Source organism: Mytilus edulis, chromosome 2, assembly GCF_963676685.1.
Source record: "Mytilus edulis chromosome 2, xbMytEdul2.2, whole genome shotgun sequence".
In the NCBI taxonomy this organism is placed as follows: Eukaryota; Metazoa; Mollusca; class Bivalvia; order Mytilida; family Mytilidae; genus Mytilus; species Mytilus edulis.
In genome coordinates, this window is record NC_092345.1 from 100,970,423 (window position 1) to 100,981,866 (window position 11,444).

At 30.1% G+C, this 11,444-nt stretch overlaps 1 long non-coding RNA gene across 1 annotated transcript; it reads right to left on the reverse strand.

The window, feature by feature from the left end:
- Window positions 1-3,628: 3,628 nt before the first annotated feature.
- On the reverse strand, window positions 3,629-7,830 carry LOC139513718 (uncharacterized). The gene is made up of 3 exons (XR_011662502.1): window positions 7,193-7,830; window positions 4,480-4,577; window positions 3,629-3,855 (listed from the first exon to the last, which is right to left on the reverse strand). It is a non-coding gene; the product is annotated as an uncharacterized lncRNA (long non-coding RNA).
- Window positions 7,831-11,444: the final 3,614 nt, after the last annotated feature.

Genomic DNA, 11,444 nt, shown 5'->3' on the forward strand with positions numbered 1-11,444 from the left:
GGATGTATCAAGTATGTAGTCATGTCCGGTCAGAATGGGGAAGTTAAGTCCGATGCCTCGTGTTAAGAGAAAGTCATGCTCTTTGTACGTTAAGAACCCTTACAACAACTCTTTGAGAATTCGTAGGTTACCTGATGCAAGGCAAAATTCATGTACCTATCCAATATACCCTCATCTTCCTGTGGCAGTCAAAATTTCCCTGATCATCATCCTGGATGGCCTAAATTATAACGAGACCTACCTATTGTATTTATTGTTAAATTGTTCTCGTCCTGAATATTCATGAAATATTTGCCACTGAACGTTGAGAAACCAACAATCAATCAATCAATATATTTTCAGCATTTTCAAAATAAATCGTAATACACACGTATGCGATATTTTACCAATAAAAGTGGAAGGAAAGCTTCAATTAAAAGATCGTTTATAAGATATTTAAATGAATACAATGTCAGTACAATTTAATTAATAATTATTGTAGTCTTTTTAATTCTATGAAGATTAATTATTTAGTCTGGGATGCATGATTTCGTTTATTATTTGTTTTTGGCTTTGAACTAGCTGTTAATAACTGGAAAAACTCTCAGATATGTACCAGGCCACGTACACTCTGTGTTTTAGCAAGGTGTATTTCTATTTGTATCTCATGATCTGAGTTAAGTCAGGCTTAAGTCTTTTTCAACTGATTTTTATAGTTCGCTCTTATGTTGTACTGTTACACCACTGTCAAAGTTACATGTTTAACGCCGCCACATTATGTATGTATATGTGCCTATCCCAAGTCAGGAAACTGTAAATTAATTCAGTGGTTCTCGTTTGTTGCTGTGTTACATATTTGTTTTTCGTTCATATTTTGTACATAAATTAGGCCGTCAGTTTTCTTGTTTGAAATTTGTTAGCACTTGACATTTCGGAGATTTTTAAAGCGGACTATGCGGGATGGGCTTTGTTCAATGTTGAAGGCCGCACGGTGATCTATTATAGTTGTTTATTTCTGTGTCATTTGGTCTCATGTGGAGAACACATTCAAAATTTGAATATCGAAAAAAGGAAATGGAAACCGAATAAGGAAATGAAAATCGAAAAAGGAAATAGAAACTGAAAAAGGAAATGAATATTGGAAAAGAAAAAAGAAACCGAATAAGGAAATGAAAATCGAATAAGGAAATGAAAATCCAATAAGGGAATAGAAACTGAATAAGGAAATAGAAACCGAATAAGGAAATGAATATTGAAAAAGGAAAAAGAAACCGAATTAGGAAATGAAAATCGAATAAGGAAATGGAAATCGAATAAGGAAACAAAAATCCAATTAGGAAATAGAAACCGAATAAGGAAATAGAAACCATATAAGGAAATAGAAACCGAAAAAGGAAATGAATATTGAAAAAGGAAAAAGAAACCGAATAAGGAAATGAAAATCGAATAAGGAAATGGAAATCGAATAAGGAAATGACTATCCAATAAGGAAATAGAAACCGAAAAAGGAAATAGAAATCGAAAAAGGAAATGAATATTGAAAAAGGAAGAAAAAACCGAATAAGGAAATGAAAATCGAATAAGGAAATGGAAATCGAATAAGGATGATAATCAAAAAAGGAAAAAAAAACGAATAAGGAAACGAAAAAAATATTTGAAGAAAAACTCTTTCAGGAAAAATATTGAGGAAAAAAAATTTTGAGGAAAAAAAATTGAGGAATAAAAAAAATTGAGGAAAAAAAATTTTGAGGAAAAAAAAATTTTGAGGAAAAAAAAAATTTGAGGAAAAAAAGATTTTGAGGAAAAAAAAAATTTGAGGAAAAACAATTTTGAGGAAAAAAAATTTTGAGGAAAAATATTTTTGAAGGAAAAAAAAAATTCAGTTTGGACTTATTTTTCAAAATTTGAATATCGAAAAAGGAAATGGAAACCGAATAAGGAAATGAAAATCCAATAAGGAAATAGAAACTGAATAAGGAAATAGAAACCGAATAAGGAAATGAATATTGAAAAAGGAAAAAGAAACCGAATTAGGAAATGAAAATCGAATAAGGAAATGGAAATCGAATAAGGAAACAAAAATCCAATTAGGAAATAGAAACCGAATAAGGAAATAGAAACCGAATAAGGAAATAGAAACCAAAAAAGGAAATGAAAATCGAATAAGGAAATGGAAATCGAATAAGGAAATGAAAATTCAATAAGGAAATAGAAACCGAATAAGGAAATGAATATTGAAAAAGGAAGAAGAAACCCAATAAGGAAATGAAAATCGAATAAGGAAATGGAAATCGAATAAGGATGATAATCAAAAAATGAAAAGGAAAACGAATAAGGAAACGAAAAAAAAATTTGAAGAAAAACTTTTTGAGGAAAAATATTGAGGAAAAAATTTTTGAGGGAAAAAAAATTGAGGAAAAAAAAAATTTGAGGAAAAAAAAATTTTGAGGAAAAAAAAAATTTGAGAAAAAAAAATTTGGAGGAAAAAAAAATTTTGAGGAAAAAAAAATTTTAAGAAAAAAAAAAATTCAGTTTGGACTTGTAATATTTTTCAAAATTTGAATATCGAAAAAGGAAAAAGGAAAAAGGAACCAACTTGTGTCTGGTTATATTAGCAGGGTTGATTTTTTTCTTCGGTATAACCTCAATTTACTCGATTTTCAATATGGATATCGTTTTGGGGGGCCTTTATAGTTTGTTGTTCAGTGTGAGCCAATGCTCCGTGTTGAAGACCATACTTCGGCCTATGATGGTTTACTTTTACGAATAGTGACTTAGATGGAGAGTTTTCTTATTGGCACTCATACCACATCTTTTTATATTATTCTGCTCATTATTGGTCAATGATCTAATTATTCAAGCATTTTACTTTGCAATGACTACAAAGGTGATAAATTTTAATATATACAGCCTCCTCCATTAATAGCTACTGTTTCCTTTGAATCTTAAATAAGAAATAAGATAAAACAAAGGTTTGCGTTATTTCGCAAATGTTTGCGTTAAACGCAAAGGTTTGCGTTATATCGTAAATGTTTGCGTAATAACGCAAAGGTTTGCGTTGTAACGCAAACATAGGAAGAAAAGTTTTAAAAAATGTGTGGCGCTAATACGCTTCCGTAGATTTTCATTCATAATTGATAACTTTGTAGGGACATATTGAACATCAAATTATCGCAGCATACTGTAGGTTAAAAGGAAGTAATTAAATATGATTTCATCTAGTTTTAGTGGACACAACATAATGAGCATGGTAAGGGGAGAGTTTGGCGCCCGCTAACATGTTTAACACCGTCACATTCTGTATGTATTGATATGAACTAAGTTAGGAACCTGTTGTTCAGTGTCGTTTGGTGCTAGCTTGCTAAGTCACATATTTGCTTTTTGGTTTATTGTTTTGTGTATAGCTTAGGTCGCATTGGTTAGCTTTTCTCGATTAAATTGTTTAACGTTTGTCATTTCTGGACCTTTTATAGCTGATTATGCAGTATACGCTTTGATCATTGCTGAAAGTCGTAAGGTGAACTTTTGTTCTTAATTTTGGCGTCTTGTGAAGAGTTTTCTCATTGGCAATCTTACCCCATCATTTTTATATATAAGGCCTTTTTATGACGTAACAATTGGAAATTTGAAGAAAAAAAAACAAGAAAAGTACGTATCATTAACGTGATTTAATCAAAGGACAAACGAATGAAATTAAATTAAACATGGACCATGCTTTCCCAAGACGGTTCCGTCCTCACCACAACTTTGGATCATGTGCATGAGGGTCTGTATGTCCGTACCCAGTCCCCAATTTCAGGTCCATAGGCTGGATTCTGCCAGGATTTTTGGGTACGTCGCCTTTAGATTCCTTTTAAGGGTTTTGTCACTGCTGAACTAGAAATATATAAATGTACACTCAATAAATAAGAAGGAATCAATGCATGCAATTCCTTTTTCTCAAACACCTATTTTAAACAAACAAATAAAATGTGATATGAAGGTTTAGCATTACGACATGCATTTTAATATGTGACATAAGTATTTTACCTACCATTTTTTCTGAGAAGATACGCAAGATCGTCAGAAGAATTTCAGTGACTATCGGTTTTGGAACTCCTTTTCTATTGTACCAGTATTATGTTCAGTTTTACAGATATATGAAAATCAGTCAATATTTAGTATGGATACTTTTTGTTTCAATATGAAACAAAGGTCTGTGAATTCGTTCTTGTTAACACGACAATGAATTGCAGATTGTATTGGCATCAAGATAATTTTTTTTATATTTCTGTATTCTCAAACTGTAACAAGTATCTGTCATAGGTCGCTATTATCAAATTGCTTTTGTTAAGTGCGTATTTGCTATTTTGTGTTTGTGCTGACTGCTGAGATAGTAGGACGATGGTTCGAGAAGAAATGCAACGTAACATCAGTGTTATGACATAACCATATAACGTTTTTTGTATGTAGATTTTTCTACTTCTTGATAAATAAAAATATATTTTTGTAATTTATTACCTTTCCCAAAATGCTTCTCTGCATAATGTCATAGGAAACGCGCTCCCATTCAGATGTTTAATCTTTGGTGGGTCTGTTACAATTTTATTTAGATCATGCTGTAAATTATATTTATAAACCATTTATTTGTAAATATCGCATATCTGCTCACTGTTTGAATATAGAAACTGACCGATTTTATAATATTAAGAGACATCTGAGACTTTGTAATATGTGTGATAAACAAGTACTGTAATTGAAGATGAATATCATTTTATTTTAGTATTTGAAAAGTATAATGAACTTCGAAAGAAATTTATCAAACCATATTATTGGAGAAAACCTTCGAATTTTAAACTCATACAACTGCTATCTGTTCATAATGTAAAGGAACTTAACAATTTAGGGAAGCTTTTATTTCTGGCCAAAAAGGCACGTAATTAATTTTATCATTATGAATGCTTAATATTTGTTAAGTTTTACCATACTCTGCTGTTCTGTTATATGGGTATACTTACTTATATAATTTTTTGACTATTATTGTTTAAATGTAAATATATTTCACTGATGTAATTGAATATTTGTAATATTTATAATTCTATAAGCTGTATTGCTTACGAATAAAAGATTATTAATTATTAATAAATCTAGAGCGGAAATAAATCGCAGCTTGATTTGACTTCTTAACTTTATCCGTTAATTAATCCCAGCTTCAACATGCGTGATTTATGACAATTTATTGTTGAGTGTGTAAATATTGACACCTGTGTGTAAACTAATGTCTCTTTTTAAAAGATTTGATGTTTAAAACTATAAATGTATATACATGTACTTGTTGATTGGAAAAAGTACGATTTAAAAAAAAAAAATTCTATTTTTAATACACAATATCCCAGATTGAGATCGATTAACAGGTGAAATCATCTGACCATGAAAGAAATACCTAATCAAATTCTGTGTTTTCACAAAATATGTTCATATCAGTAAATGTTTAGTGCCAAGAATGTTAGTATCGATATATGGAATATATGTCTCCATAACAAAATTCTCACATTACCAATTTTTGTGACTTTTTTTCTTCAAAACTGTCTTTTTGTGATTTTATTCAACATCAAACTTTCTTTTCAAACAAGATTTTCTAATTGAATGTCGTATTTTCTTTTCATTCCTATTTTCAAAGGAAACCAACAATTTATTTTAAAAAATACTGCCCCAAACCTCTTTCCACAAAAAAGAATTTGATTGTCATTGTTTTATATATAATCATTAATAAACCGCAATTGCATATTATAAAACATAATCTGAAACTACTTATATATAAATACATTTATCTATTAGTCCAAGCATACGGTAATATATGACAGTATATTTTTCCTGTTTCAATTACCATGTACATACATGTATGAAGCTAGGCATGGGTCATCATTTATGAGGATATGAATGATATTAGAGACATATATTATTTTTCTCTGATGTAGTTTGAAGAAAAGAGAATAATGCATGGTACCGATAAATGTAATTATCATATACTTAGACTAAATAACATATGATTTTTACCGTATGATAATAGCATTAAATTAAAGTATTTTCCATATTTTCCGAATTGGTGCTTAGCGGGCTGATATGAAAAGTTTATCACATGCTTCGATTGTTATCACATGCCTTTCCGTAACGTTATCACATGGCATTCCGGAAAATACACCTCAATGCTACGTTTTCAGTGAAAAACATTACAAAGTAGTGTACAAAACAATTATTTGAATAGTGGAAAGTATATTGTGTAAAATGATTAAATTAAATTAAAAAAAAAATATATTAAATAAATGCAGTTTTTAAGTTTTTCTGAAACATAATTTAGAAAGTTACTTTAAAAAAGTTGACTTTTCCAAACAATGTTCATGATGCATATTGTTGAATTATTTTTTGTCAATTCGTCAATATTTAAATGATTTTTTCTCTGTTGAGGCATATGATAGAAAGATTTCATATTGAATGTATCAAATTTTTGGTCCGACGTCCGTGAACTTTTTACTCTTTCAACTTCTTTTCGGGAACCACGTAGAAAGATCAATATATGAATCTGTTATTTTTCTCTACTGTTGAAGCATGTGATAAAAAGATCATAACATGTCATTTTTCATATCGCATGTATTATCAGCCCTCGGTCAATATCAGCCCTCGAGCCATGCGGCTCTTGGGCTGATATTGAACCTAGGGCTGATAATACATGCGATATGAAAAATGCCATGTAATAATCTGATAATAACAGATTAAAGAGGTGATTGTTGGTTACTCAACGTCAAGTGGCAAATATTACATACATGCTTAGGACAATTATAATAGAGATCAATTGACTAAAGAAAAAAGTGAAATGTTAAAAAAAAATAACGATAAAGAACTATAGAAATGATGATCTGACATCTTTAATTTAAAATATTAAGTAGACCAATTTCAAAGAAACAAGGCCATTTAAAAAGTTAATGAAAATATTGTTATATAACGTAATTAAATCATTATAATGACTAAAATATTACCATTACCACGCACACTCACATAAATGTTTATTAAATATATAATTTGGATCGCAATACCCCCCCCCCCCCCCCCCACACACACACACACCGACTTCAAGGTTCTGGATACGCCCCTGTTATTTGTTGGGTATATTTTTTAAACGTGTTAATCGGTATACTTTCTCATTTTCATGTTATAAGATTACCACTAAAACACTTACCGGCTTTTTTGTATAAGTAGAATTGCTCTGTACTATAGTGTACCACTTTCCAGACACCTGAATCGGGCGGCATAAAAGTTACTAAGTGGTGACTCTATTTTATAAAAAAGAAAGACTTCCTTTCTTGGATTGGATGTTGAACTGAAAAAGAAACATGCATATAAATACATTACGTATTTAAAACTTGCAAAAGACAAAAAAAATACGACCAAAAGCCGATTTATATATTATATGTCACAGTATGGCCTTTAACGATGTACAAAACCAATACCATATAGTAAGCTTTAAAGACCTGGCATTCTATGCGGCCCTTACTATGAGGGGCGTTTTAAAATAAATTTAGAGACAAAGAACGTATTTGAGAAGAAGAAAAAACGTGTCCGCTTTCATACTCCAAACCTCTCATAAAAAGGTAAAAAGATCGTACCATAATACAATTTCTTTCGAAAGATTACAGGTAAATGTTAAATTGGATTACACAGTGTCCATGTATTTTTTTGTTGTTACCAGACTTTACCTGACATTATACAATCTTACATAATAATACCTATGTGGTTTAGTATTAATGAGGATATTTGTCACTTGCAATATACAGTAATAAATAACAACCATATCAAAACTTATTTTGTTAAAAAGTTAATGAAATTATTGTAACATAACATAATTAATCAAATCATTAGAATGAATAAAATATTTAACGTAATCGAAAATTAAAAAAAAGTTCACTAATAATTTAAATGAGGACCCAAAAAACTAGAATGTAAGACAGAAAGTCACAGGACAAAAAGTCACAATTAATTTTTTCTGATATTTTCTTTGAATAAAAAACGCTTATTTCTACAAAAATATTTTTGTATTTTTCTTGAACTATTGTAAATAAACCAACCTTGTAAACAAAATTTATCAAAAACATATCAAAGATGATCAAATAATTATTAAAAAAACAAAATGTCAAAGTGGCTTCAGTTGGCACTTAAATGGCTTCATGGTGCAAAGAAATCTTTCTTTTGCATTATAAAATTTAAATAAATCTTAATTTTTCAAGTATAATGACACATTTCTTAAACTTTAATATGAATATATGTATTAAAAAGTAAATATTTCAAGATATTTCTCTTATATATTCAAACAATTGTCAACAGATTATTTGTGACTTTTGTCCTGTGACTGTTAGGTGACTTTATGTCCTGTGACTTTTTGTCCTGTGACTTTCGGTCCGTTTACCAAAAAATAGATAGGGCTCTCTGATCTGTTCTTGGTATTGTGATCTATTATAGATAAGAACTGTCACAAACGGCTCCATAGGGTAGAATCAATTCAAGTAGATGATAGCTAAAATAAACATAAGGCAGGAACATAGCCCCCTATGACTTTTTTCAAAGCGCTTTTAGGACTAGAGGACATGACTTTTTTACTTAGAACATGTGCGTTTATCAAACATGTATCTTCGGAAAAGTCATAGGAATCGTCTCATTAATCACATGGACTCTTAGATGTAATTTCAATTTAACAATGTTGAAAACTTAATCGTTCTATTCTATAACATAAAATAACAGTTAATAAGGGTTTCAGTCAAGGGTGAGACTCCTTCCTAAAAATGGGAACTCTATATACTTCATACAATGCTTTTCCTAAATCTGTCCCGAAGTCGAACTATTATTTGTTTTAAATTTCTTAACGAAAATTATCTTAAATTAAAATATAATTATTTAATTTGATCAATTATAACTGTTAAAACCAAAACAACTTGAAGAACCAAAATATTCGTACCGTATTCTATCTTTGTTCTCTCTTTGACGATATTCCATTACTAATCTTCTTTTTGCTGGATGAAATACTGTCGCACTCACGGTTGAAGTTCAATTGTAGTGTAGTACTTCTTTAACCAAAGCATTTTGATTAAACCAATCAAAATACCTACATTGAAAGACTTGTTCCCTGTCTTTTAAAGGATATCTGAGATACCCGTATATCATAGATAGAGGACCAGCCTATTGCATTTACTGCATGGTTTCGAATTCTAGATAGCATTTCTTATTATATTATTTCTCACTTAACCTACATTTACTATAAGTATTTTAAAATTATGCGCGAATTAAAACTGAAAAAAATACCGTATTCTGTCATAATGAATAAATTGAAGTGCAATCGGCAAAAGGTTCTGTTTGCAACACATTTGTATCGTTTATGTTACATAATTATTCAAATTGCACTTAGTCTAACGGTATTTTTTCTATCAATAATTGATGTTTCATAGGTTTGAAGGTTGTACAGATATAATATATATACAAGTCTAAAGAAAGTTAAACCTATGATTGCTTTGGATTTTTTTTTACACATGTGCATGCAAAACAAATTTCTTGGTAGAGGGGTCTAAATACAGCACAAACAACATTTTTAAAAGACCGAACAGTGAACAAGTATATTTCGACAAATGCATTTGACTAACAGGTCGAACAAAGGATGTTTTTGAATTATATGCCATGATACAATAAGCAAACAATAACCAAGTACTCAACTGCCATGGACATAATATTGTTTTGTAATTCCAAAATGTTTTTAATCAAAATATAAATAAAATAGATAATTTGCTTCAGTTTAAAACCGTTTATAGCTGACTATGCGGTATGGGCTTTGCTCATTGCTGAAGGCCGTACGGTGACCTATAGTTGTTAATTTCTGTGTCATTTTGGTCTCTTGTGGACAGTTATCTCACTGGCAATCATACCTCATCGTCTTTTTTATATGTGTCTGTGTGTGGAAAACAAATACAAGAACAAAAACAATTTGGAAAGGGGAACTTCTTATTGTCCTTTTAATAGCTGATCATCAAACGTCTTTAAATTTTGCTCATAGGAATCTTTACTCTAAAATCATTTTGCTACAAACGAAACAAACACAGAAATAGGATAAGTAGCTTCTTATAACATATCATTTCCCTTGCGTAACTATGTTTTATATTAATAATTTGTACAGATTTCTTATGTCTCATGCGTAGGCCTAAAAATATATATGTATGATACATTAACCACTGTTATACTAGTTCCAATCTATACATAATTCTTATAAATAGCAAACGGCGAAAATCCAATTTCAAACAAAAAGAAATATATATAAATATGAAATGGAATGAAGTTAGGTGATATATAATCGCCATTGTGGCGGAATGAGCATGCGTTTCCGAATTTTCCTTACATAGACATATAGGTTGAAATCACAAATTTTTAGGTAAAATTGTAACCAATTAGATAATTGGTTGTTTTGATACATTTCCATGTCTTCATATAGATTGGTAAAACAGTTTACAGTAAGTAAGTAAGTAATTTTTATTATAGTGACATGTGTAATATATCAGTTCAGTAAAGTTCAAAATATATATTACATACACAACAAGTGTGGACACAGATGTGTGTGGATAGTATGTTTGGATGTTTGACAGTGTTTAATATGACAAAAGGAGTTCTGTGTTTTTCCTATATGGTGTTATAATATTAATTGTGTTAACTGAGACACTAATTGCATTAATTACCAAATGGTTACGATATAATATGTTCCAGATCTTTGATTTTGGATACATTTTGGAGCTAGGAGAGCAACACATAAAAAAAAATATTTTTTCATGTATTTTTTGTTTTTTTTTTTGTATATTAATAAGGCCGTTTTCTCGTTTGAATTGTTTTACATTGTCATTTCGGGGCCTTTTATAGCTGACAATGCGATGTGAGCTTCGATCATTGTCAAAGCCATTCGGTGACCTGAAGTAATGTTTGTGTCATTTTGGTCTCTTGTGGGGAATTGTCTCATTGGCAATCATACCACGTATTTTTTACATGTACATGTTTTTGCTTATTACATGTACATGTATTTGTATGGTTCTATTATATAACATTCTGGTGGATCATCAGTATCATTAGTAAAACATTTTGCTAAAATGTCGAATTGTTTCTCAGATTAGAAGAAATTTATTGTTTTTTAGTAATGACAATGCCTGACATGATGCTTTGCTCTAGATGAGCTAGAAAGTAAACTTATGTGTTGTTTTCTTTTTTTTTATCAATTCTTTGAAAATAACTCCTCCAAAGTTGGTCAAAGCAACAAAAAAAAGTTTTGACCAATAGGAAAATGATATCACCAAAAGAACCTTAGTGAGCATGCTTCAAAGACTGATAACTGCTCCAAAGGTTATCTGATAGAATTTTACATACACAATAAAATACACCCGACCCATTGGGTCTATAAGTAAAACGTATTT